Raw genomic sequence first — 11,712 nt, forward strand, 5'->3', positions numbered from 1 at the left:
ACTGCTCTGGGGAGCCTGTTCACTGCCCAACCACCCTCTCGGGGAAGAACCGTTTCCTAATACCCAACCTAAACCTGCCCTGACACAACTTCAGGCCATTCCCTGGGGTCCTGTCCCTGGTCCCCACAGAGCAGAGATCAGTGCCTGTCCCTTCTCTTCCCCTCCCAAGAAGTTGTAACTGCAATGAGGTCTCCCCTCAGTCTCCTCCAGTTGAACAGACCAAATGCCCTCAGCTGCTTCTCACACGGCTTCCCCTCAGGGCCCTTCGCCTTCATTGCCCTGCTTTGGACACTTTATAATGGCTTCATATCTTCCTTATATTGTGGTGCCCCAAACTGCCCCAATATTCCAGGTGAGGCTGCCCCAGTGCAGAGCAGAGCAGGACAATCCCCTCCCTGGCCCAGCCAGCAATGCTGTGCCTGATCCCCACCCCCAGACACTCTTGGCCCTCCTGGCTGCCAGGGGACTGCTGACTCATGGCCAACTGGCCACCGACAGGACCTCCAGGGACCTTTCCAGCAGAAAGTTAAATGCGTGTTGATGACAAAAGAGGAAGTTGTGTTTTTATAATTGGTGGGCTGGACTCGCTCGCAGAAGTGGCTCATGTTGCACGGACCCTCCTGCTGTGCCATGGCTACATCCCCCTAATGGAAGGCAGGTGACAGGAGAGATGGATGCCCTCCCTTGAGTCAGTCCTCGAGAGAGGCATATCACTCAGCTGCAGGATGACAAACTATATGCTCAAAGTGACAAATCATTTAATTAAAATTTACAAGTGGTTAAATACTGTGTGACCCAAATGGAGGCCGTGATCATGAATCAGTGTGGGAGGAGGAACTCAACTCTCAGCAAATCGATAGCTCACAGCTGCAGTACCTGCACACTCTCTGCATTCCTCATGTGTGGGGAGCCCATTGCTGGTTGCTGCAGAGGATAGCTCAGAGAAGATCTCAATCAAGTTGAAAAGTAGTAACAATTTTACTTAGGCAGTGTTTGAACACTCTTGAGTTTCATGAATAGTTAATGTCACGTCAAGTGTTCAAGAAAAACGCTCTTGTATCGTAAGAGCAAATAGCTCAGCTTTTGATGAGTTATGTTTTTTCCTTGAGTACACAGCCCGGTGGAAATTGCAATCATCCTTCATGAAAAGGCTCAGCAGATTTTACTATAGGAGAGGAAGGGTGGCCACTGCATTTACTAACTAATGTAGGAAATGTAAAACTGCCAGGTAGCCCGCTCTTTTATTGATGCTGTTGAGCACATAATTTGCTGGTAGTTCTGTAAAAATGTGCGTTAGAGGGATTTCACATGCCAGCGAGATGTGCATTGCTTTTACGTAGATGACTTATCCTGTGTCCTTCAGTGTAAGATGTACCCCATGAAAAAGGACAGGATTGAGCATTATTGACAGACAAGACAGACCCAAGAGATAACGCCAGCCTAGTCAGCTCACAAGATCACAGAATCAATCACAAAATCACTGAATCACAGGGTCACTGAGGTTGAAAAAGCCCTCCAGGATCATTGAGTCCAACCTGTGTCCAATCTCCACCTTGTCACCCAGCCCAGAGCACTAAATGCCACATCCAGTCATTCCTTGGACACCTCCAGGGATGGGGACTCCACCACCTCCCTGGGCAGCCCCTTCTGATGCCTGACCACCCTTTCCAGGAAGAAATCCCTCCTGCTGTCCAACCTGAACCTTCCCTGGCACAGCTTGAGAGGTGTTATGATTCAAGGTGCCACTAAACCTTCTGAAATCAGTAAACATTTGGACTTTGTTATTTATTTCATCCATCACCTTATTGTAATCAAAGCACTATTGATGATTAATTCCTTGGCTCTTAGCAAGGTTCAGCAGTGAACTTGGGTGGATTATGGGGTTATAAAACAAGAACAATATATACACTATGCAGAAATATGACCAAGAGAAACCTCTAAGAAATGCTTAAGGAAATCAGCAGCAGAGCTGAATAAATCCCACATCTTAGAAATCATCTGACAAGCAGTGGAAGATTTGTTTAAAGGTGTCAGCTCCTTCAGCAAAAAAGTTCCTTCCTCATACACAGTCACCAAAAACTGTGAGAAATCATGTCCTAACTTGCTTAACTCAACATCCTTTGTCAAGAGCAGAAGAATGATGTTGAAACCATCCAGTAACTGGAAAGTTCAATGTAAAAAATTATCATTCACAATGCATATGACATTGCCTCAACGTAGCAGAACCAACAGAGTCCTTACGATATATGAGAACTATCAAAGGTTGCCACTGAACACAGAGATTTAATGTGCTGCTTAATTCTAGAGCTTATTTACAATGTCACACGTCACTTGGAGAAAAATTGTTCTGACAACCAATCATTTAAAATATAGGAAGAATGTTTAACAAAAGGTCAGAAGTACAAATATTTTACATATTAACAACTAATAAATTCATTTCCTTTAAAAGTTAGAAGGATCAGCAAATGTCTTCAAAGCCATTTGCAATATTTGTGCATGAGACCCAACCTCTAATTACCAATGGAAGTTGTAAATAATTGTCAACTATGCAGATGAGCCAAAAACTCTCTCAAATTAAAGTAATTAGCTCCCAAGTCGAATTTTTCTGTCACATTAAAATGCTTTTCCTTTTCTCCAGTGTGACACTTACAAATGAGGGCCACATTGTCAGGGAAGCAGTTATTGTAGGCTGCCAAAATTAGGTGCGTAAGGACCTGAAAACACTTCACTTTCAAAACAACCTGTGGTTCTCAGCAACAGACTTTGTCACTCCATAATTTTGCTGCAGCGTCAAAATTCTGAAGTGGGGAAATTTATCCAGCTTGGACCTTTTCAGGTGACTCAGAAATTTCTGTGCCACTTGGTATGGGAATATCTCTCATGGAGAGCCTCAGTCCTTGGCTCTTCTTGGTTCTCCTTCACTGAAGAACTTTTCCAGCCCCCCTGGTCTGGGTTACAGATGAGAACTGGGCTACACACCACAGCTCATGGATGGGGGAATGGGAATAGGCAGCTCTTGCTTCTCCCAGTGCTTTTTCTGGTACTTTTCTAGTCTTATTCTCAATGTCCTCTTAACCAAAGTTGTGTTTACCACATCCAGTGGAAGATCATGGCCCTTTCTCCTGTTTAATTTTGGACTTCTATGCAGAACCAGCATCAGGCTTGTTTTCTATTTCAAGCTAATCAAGGTTGGGTTTGCTGATTGCTGCATATGATCACAAAATCAGGGCCAGAGGAGTATCATAGATATATAGGTGAGGAGGTGGTCCCAGCCTTGAACAAATCACATCCAAAACCAGTCATGTGATCAGAAAACTGCACAGTAGCATGAAATAATACATTATTTTTTTGTGCTGAGCTTACAAGTTTCCTTTCAAATGATCCCTTCTAATTGTTATCCCCCTCTACCTCAACAGTTGTTGCTATTCCACATCTTCCAGACAAGACAAAAGGGTTTAGGCTCATAAACCCAAGCTGGATTTGTGGTTTCCTTTGCCCTGACTGTTCCAAAAGCAATGACTTGGAGGATTCTTACAGGGTGAGGGATTGGTTGAACCTTACTCTGGCATCTCATCCATTTAGGCTGGATATCAGGAAAAGATTATTCCTGCAGAGGGTGGTTGGGCACTGAACAGGCTCCCCAGGGCAGTGGTCACAGCACCAAGGCTGCCAGAGCTCAAGGAGCATTTGGACAATGCTCTCAGGGACAGGGTGTGATTGTTGGGGTGTCTGTGCAGCGCCAGGAGTTGGACTGGGTGATCCCTGTGGGCTCCTCCAACTCAGGATATTCTGTGGATCTCTGACATGCTGGTAGGACCTGTTGTAGGAAGCTCTGGTGTGTCCCTTAGGACATGGGTATGTGGTACTCATCACATTAAGAAGCACATCTGCCTGCCAAAAACTTCTGAAAAATAAGCAAGAATCTTTTTACCTTCGACTAATGAAAACTGTATATTTACAACATTTTAACACAGGTTTTCAAATCTAAATTAGTTTAAAGAAATTGAAAGCTTAAAACAAGAAAGCCTGTAAGCCACATCAACAAAAGAGTCCATATATGTGCTCCAGAATCAGTGTGTTCATCACTCTGCAGACACTCCAGAAGTCACCTTTCTGAAGCAAAGCTTTGGAAGATGATTGTGATGCTCATATTTAGTCACCATAGTGTAGCCCCAGGGTGAGGCAGCCTAACTGCCTGCTAGGCTGAGATTTCCCATGAATAATAGCAATTAGGTTTGATATCAGTTATAAAGCATCATTTAAAGAAATGGAGGTTTCAGTTGCTACATCATTTAGAAAAGTCTCTAAAACTGATTTCAGGGTTCCTTCCAAAGACAGAGTTTCTTTCCTCCTCCTGACAACTTTTTAGTTTTTCCAGACATAAACTCAGAAAAAAAGTGGTTTACTCACCAAATCTGGGGCAAGAAAAACAGTTTGAGAGTTGTACATTTCTCTTGTGGATTACAGCTTAAAATATCTGAAAATTAATAGTTCAAATTCTGTATCTATTCAGAACTTGTCTCTGAGTCTGTATTTCTCAGAACTAGGACACCTTTATACTGACATCTTGGGAAATATCACAGAATCCCAGACTGGCTTTGGTTGGGAAGGACCTTAAAGCCCATCCAATTCTACCCCTGCCATGGGCAGGGACACCTTCCACTATCCCAGGTTGCTCCAAGCCCCATCCAACCTAGCCCTGGACACTTCCAGGGATGGGGCAGCCACAGTTCTCTGGGCAACCTGTGCCTTATTAAAGTGAATTATTTCTTTTCTGCCCAAAACATTTCCCTTAGCCACTAAGTTCAGTTTGAATTTTCCTCTGTCCCCTGGAATTCATGCAGCTCCTTCCCACTGTGGCACATCCAGCTTTGAGGTTCTTCATTTAATCCCAGCTCAGGGACAGTCCCTGTGTTGTTGTTCAGTGGTAGTGGACTTGGGGAGATGATGTGGGGCTGTGGGTGACCAGATGCAGGCTGTGTCTGCTCTGGAGAGCTGTGTTCAGGCTGCTCAGAGCCAGTGATTCCAGGCCCCACTTGGCTGATTTCTCCTGTCTCCTTTGGTTAAACTGGATCAGGTCGGCTTCCCCACCCTCACAGCCAAGAATTCTTTCCCAATATTCTGTCTATCCCTGCCCTCTGCAATAGGAAGTAATTCCTCCTTGTCGTGTCACTTCATCCCTTGTCCCACGCCCCTCTCCACCTCTTTTGGAGCCCATTAGGCACTGGAAGGGGCTCTGAGGTCTGCCCAGATGCTTCTCTTCTCCATCACTGAGCAGGTACAACAGCAAGGCCATACAGTCAGAAGGACCAGGACCCACAGGGAGTTTTAGGTACCATTGAGTGAATAATTCCCCATAAATGGGGACTTCTCTTTAGGCAGCTATACATTAAAATTCAAAATGTGAGTTCAGAAACGAATCACAGTTGGGTAATAAAGTTACACTAATCCCTCTTCATTGCGAAAACAGTGGGAATATAAAGTGCTTTTTGGAATGTATTCCAGTGCAGCAGCAGCAGATTTGTAACAACTCAAGGGTGTACTACACTGAATAGAAAATGGGAATAACTCCTGTAGGTCTCTTAACTATGGAATCACTAATAATTCCATGCTGAACTCCTTGAAAAAGCACACATTGATGCTGAGAACCACAGCAATTACTTTGCCATGTGAACAGGAAATGTCCGAAATCAAGGTTTGTGAGTTGTCACATCTTGTGCCTCATTATAAACTATCCCATGTGCCTCCATTTTTTCCAGTATCTTAAATACTCTTCAACAAGAGCATCCCTTTAATTAGAATGAAAAGGTTATATTGCCCTCTTTCAGTTGTTACCCAAATTTTGCCAATCAGTCTGTAACTTTATATATCATCACATTATCATGATTTTTTAAAGTATAAATTAGATGCAAAATATACTCACCATTTATAAGTTTTATTTACTCAACCATTTATAAGTTTGAAAAATTAGACATGTTTGCTTCTCTAAAATAACACACCTATTTTTTTTTCAATTAAATGTTTGGCTGCGAACAATAACAACCAGATTTAAACCTGGGTTTGTATGAGAAAAGTCAAATTTATGTGGAAAATAAATGAGACTTTGGAAGCTGGCAGGAAGGAGGAATGAACTTTTTGGGGGAAAATTCCCTACAATTTCAGGGTTCTATTTATTACCACAGTTTTTGCAAGTAAGGGAGAGGCTGCTGAGAGTTGTTTGTCCCAGGCAGGTCTCAAGGCAGTGAAATGTGTGAAAAGGAAACAGGAGACAGCGAAAATCCAACAGGTGACCTGACCCAATGTCCCCTTGGCACCATCACCCCCCTTGGAGTGGGGCTGCTCCTTGCTGCTGCCCTCCAGTGCTCTTTCCAGCCCCAGGATCGTGTTTCCGAAGTGTTGTCTAGATCTGGAGTTGCTCCCCTCTCCATCCCGAGCATGGGATGGTCTCCTTGGAACAGGGAGAATTCCGACTGCAAGAAACATATTGCTGATGACTCAGCCCAGGGGGGTCAGAGGTGCTTCGTGTCCATCTGCAGATACTTAGGTGCCCCCACTCAGTATTTTGAGAGGTTGCTGACTTTGGAAATGCTTTGTTCCAGAGAGTTGTTTTAGAACAGGAATTAAGACACTTAAACTCTTTTCCCTGTAGTTCGCGGCGCCATCAGTTCCAGCTCCGCTGTCTCTTCAAGCCTAAGGAAACACAGCTGTTAAATGTTCATTAAGCAGGTCTGGTTAGAACAACTGCAGGATATGTCTGGCAGGTCCCATCACACCCAGAACCCAGCAAAAATGATTTGACTTTATAATTTCCATTGCTGGGCATATTTTTAGCTGGTTTTCAATGAGTTTGTTGCTGTTTACAGTATTTAACTGGAGTTATTTCTTGGTGGATGGAATGGGAAGGGTGACTCCAACTATTGTGGAAGGCAGGGAGGGAAACGTGTCTCCTGCTGCCTCCTCACCCAAGTATTTCTACAGCCAGGGAACCCCAATTCCCAGGCAAAGATCCCCACAGTTAGGAGATTACAGAGCTGGTAGCTATGGTTACCATGTTTTGATTGCTTGACTTTCATTTTCATCCTGTAAATACCTTATTTTTTGTTTTAACTCAGTCAAAATCAGTATCAAGAACCAGTTTTAAATTAGATACAGGGCACATCCCAAGTGGAGTCTTCATGAGAAATGCTTCTGTCTTATTTTCTGTGTATACACAGAGCTACACACACGCATACACTGGGATAATATTTCACTTTGAAACATTGCTGGTGGCACATCTCAAGTGTTTAAAATACTTACTTTAATATTTTAGCACAACAAATAGTAGATTTTTGCTTCTGCAGTTCTAGCAATAATTTTTTATTCTCTGTTTTCCTATGTTAAGAGTCAGAAAATGCCATTTTTTTCCTTTAAATTAGAAATAAGGACAAATCAGCATCTCTTTTTACAGTTCCTGCCCCTGAGAGCAGCCCTGTGTGGACACCAAAGATCAGGGCCTGACAATACCCTTCTCTTATCATTAACATCAGTCTCCTGGGGACTCTTCTTAGAAATTTTCCTGCCAGCACTCACATCTCAGAAAAGGATAAAGCCACTCTGTTAAGAACCTGGCACTTCTCAGTTTTATCCTCTCCAGCTCTGGCTTATCCACTGGGTAGAGTTGGTCTTGGACAACTTCTGCAGTATTTCTTGTGTCCTTTCTCAAGGATTTTCAGATGGATTTGTCTCAGGAGTGATGAGCATTTCTGGAAATATACCAAAGCAAGATTCTACCCAAAATTACATCCACGCAACACAGAGAATGGCTGCCCAGGCATTACCTGAGCCAAATTTGGCTGTTCCCTGGACTGAAATATTTGATGTAGCTCATGCTGTGGCTCATGTCCAGTGTGTTGAGCATCCTCACCAGTGGTTCCTTATACTCAGTGAGAAAGTTTTCTGGTGCCCCATGAGCCATCACAGACGTGTTTCACTTTTTGGGAAGTGCTGGTTTCCTTGCTTGACTTTCTTTGCTGGGATACAGTAACAATTTGACCATAGATCCCTTATAAAATAATCTCTGACAAACCTATAGATTTATTTCAAATATAGGATCATTGTGCATTTCACACATGCTCTGGGGAAGTTGGCCTGGGAAGTGCTGCACACTCCTACCGCATTAAAAAGAAATTCAGGGATTCACAGAATCACAGAATTGTTCAGTTTGGAAAAGCCCTCTGAGATCAAGTCCAACCATTCCCCCAGCACTGCCAAGGACACCACTGACCCATGTCCCCAAGTATCACATCCACATGGCTTTTCCCTGGGAGCACAGCCTGACTCCGACCTGGCTCCACCCTCCTGTCAGGGAGTTGCAAAGAGCAAGAAGGTCCCCCTGAACCTCCTTTTCTCCAGGCTGAGGCCCCTCCCAGCTCCATCAGCCACTCCTGGTGCTCCAGACCCTTCGTCAGCTCTGTTCCCTTCTCTGGACACATTCCAGCTCCTCAATGTCTTTCTTGTCCTTAGCAGCCCAAATCTGACCCCAGGATTCAAGGTATAACCTCAACAGGGGGAATTTTTTTTTAAAAAAACCATACCAGTAACAGAGGAACATGAGACTGGAGAGGACCTTCTCATTCTCCGCATCCACCTCTCAGCCACTACAGCCGTGGTCCAACTGCATTTCAACATTACTAAAATCCTCAGCATTTTCCAGTGTTATTATCATGGTCAAAGCCCTGTTTAATCACAGCTTCCATCTGGCACGCACTTCAAAAGGGCCTCCTCCTTTGGATTTATCTCTTTAACTTCACTGGTGAATTTTCCATCACAGTGAATTTCCTGTCTCTCAGCCTGGAGGATGATTGCATTTGCATAAGACTAAACAAATTGGTGTCTTCACGGAGTCATTTTTAGACAAGACTTTACGGTTTTGTTCTCTCAAGGTCAAGCTTTCTCCAACCCTCCCTGGCCTCTGAGGCACAGGGGGATGTTTCTCATCTTGACAAGCTCCCCTTTGGTCAGAGCCCTCTGGAGCCTGTTCTGGAGCTCTCCAGGCTGATTATCTCCTCTATCACCCATTCCCTTCCAATAGATCTTTTAGAGGCTGTCGACCTTCTCCTGCACAGCCATAAATCCTCAACTAACTTCAAGTGTAACAATATGTAGAGATGTTATCCCAGGACTCGGCTGAGCCTTCCGAGGCCCATTATCTCACAATCTTTCCTTTTAAAAGAACATTTTTTGACAGCCCAGTCGTTTTCATCTTTTTTTCTTCCTGCTTCGACCTTGAGTTAGTTTATTCCTTCCTTTGCTGGATATTTTAAATGTTGCATGAAAAAATCCAATTTATTAAGGCTTTCCTATAGTAAATGATTAACCTGAATATAGTTAAATGAAATGCTTATTAACATCTCCCTGCATAATCCATTTAACAGAATTAGTCTTGCTTATTCAGACAACCTAAAGGGGTCTGTGCTTTTGTCTACATGGCATCAGCATTAAAGCTTATAATTATTTCTGGTTAATGCAGCCCTTGGTGTTAGGAAATGCTGGTTTGTGTGTTCCAGCACAGCACTTCTCCTAATCTCTTGTATTAATTAGAGATACTGATATAATATTACTTTGTTCCTTTCTATTCAGCACCAGGAGAGATGTCTGAATATAATCCTATCTGTGTTAAGGGTGTCTTAAATATTTTCACAATGGCTGGCTGGTATAAAACATTAGGATTATGTAGAATAATCACTAAATTAGAAGAAAAAAGAGCACGTGGGCATCCTAGATGTGCACCTGGGACTTTAAGGTCAGTCATGAGATTTTTCCTTCCAAAGGGCTGACCCACCATGTAAATGATGAGATGGTATTTCAGGTCCCTTCCAACCCAAACCAGCCTGTGAATCCATGATCTCAGCTCTTCAGTGGTGCTGCTCTGTGTGTGGCTCAGCTGCATGTTACTCCCTCACCCACAGGGATGCAGCTGCTCGGGCTCTGAGGAACATTTAATGACTTATCCATTAGCAGGAAAGGAAATTATTGTCCCTCCATGACTGAAGCTGACATTTTAAACTTATTGCGTCTGTCTTCTAAGTCCTGGGTCATTTTATATTTCAGACATCAGACTTTTTATCAAGCTCATTTTAATCTTCTTCTAGGTGGAAATTCACTGTCTTTTAAGGTGTTTTAAAGTATCATTACCAGGGCTCTGAACTGAATTTGCTCATCATCAGCTCATAAAATCACAGAATCACTGAGGTTGGAAAAACCCTTCCAGACCATCGAGTCCAACCATTCCCCAGCACTGCCAAGGCCACCACTGACCCATGTCCCCAAGTGCCACATCCACATGGCTTTTCAATCCCTCCAGGGATGGGGACTCCACCACTGCCCTGGGCAGTTGTGCCAGGTCTGGACAGCCCTTTCCATGAAGAAATTCCTCCTGATGTACAACCTGAACCTTCCCTGGCATAGCTTGAGGCTGTTTCCTCTCTCCCGGTCCCTTGTTCCCTGGGAGCAGAGCCTGACTCCCCCCTCCGGCTCCACCCTCCTGTCAGGGAGTTGCAGAGAGTGAGAAGGTCCTCCTGAGCCTCCTTTTCTCCAGGCTGAGCTCCCTCAGCCACTCGTGGTGCTCCAGACCCTTCACAAGGGTTAGCACAAGGGGAACCAGACCGTTTGACCTTGGTTTCTATTGAGTCACCAAGGTGGTGTTCTGGAGGAGAATCCTTAACTCTCTGAAGGCCAACCACTTTTCCTTTCCCTCTTCATGCACCAAAAGCTTCACAGGCTGTAAAATCAGTTATAAATGTCATGCTCTATTGTAATGGTGGTGACAGGGATTATGTAAAAGCCCAGGATAGCTGTGGATGTAATCACAGACTCAAATAAATCCAGCTTTATTTAATGCCTGATCACACATACCTGCACCATTATCTTCCTCCATGAATATTAAGACTGTGACTGTGTGTGTGTGTGTGTGTGAAACAATGACAGGGTAAGATTTCAAAGGGGGGGAAAGCAGATGTTTTAGGCTATTTTCAAATGTTTAAACCTTTTCATTTATTCCTAAACTAAGGGCTTAGTCTGACACAGTGAACCACCAAAAGCACCATGAAAATTAACAATCCAAGAACAAAGTTCCCTTGCATAGCATTGCACAGCAAATGCTCATGGAAGCAAGGACTGCTTCTTCCTTACCAAAATAATTACTCCTTGTAGATAAAGGACTGAACAGACCATACTAAGAACCTTTAAATTTGTAAATTGTACAACCTTCTTTACTTTTTCAAGTTTGTGAAACACCACAAAAAAAATCTATGAGATTTTATTAAGTTAGGAACAGCAAAGTATTCAGGGAGCCACAGGAAAAGTGATTCAATACTCTGAGGTGGAAAAGGACTGCAGAAGCTTATTAATTTTAAAGACCTTTTAAGAGCCAAGCACAATATTTTAAGCTGTATGTCATGCAGTAGGCTTACTGTGACATCATAATTGATAATTAAACTTCTCCAGATTTGCTTCTCCTTCAGGTTTCTCTCCCATCAAATTCCCCTGGTTAGGCAGCTCTGGGAACCATAACTCTTCTCTATTAATCTGCCCAAGTCAGTGTATTTTTCCCTCATTAACTCACCTTGTACCTTTGTGCTGAAACAATCCAGGTATGATTTAATAAGCCTTAGAAAGACAGTGCCGGTTCATATGCAGGAAATCAGATTTACATAATTTTCCACTGGCTTTTAT

General features: G+C 43.4%; 1 protein-coding gene across 2 annotated transcripts in view; it reads left to right on the top strand.

Annotated features, from left to right (window-relative positions):
* Positions 1 to 11,712, top strand: part of NEGR1 (neuronal growth regulator 1) — a 224,384-nt gene that overhangs the window by 198,551 nt on the left and 14,121 nt on the right. The window lies entirely within an intron of this gene.

Source organism: Corapipo altera, unplaced genomic scaffold, assembly GCF_003945725.1.
Source record: "Corapipo altera isolate COAL_440 unplaced genomic scaffold, ASM394572v1 57, whole genome shotgun sequence".
Lineage (NCBI taxonomy): Eukaryota > Metazoa > Chordata > Aves > Passeriformes > Pipridae > Corapipo > Corapipo altera.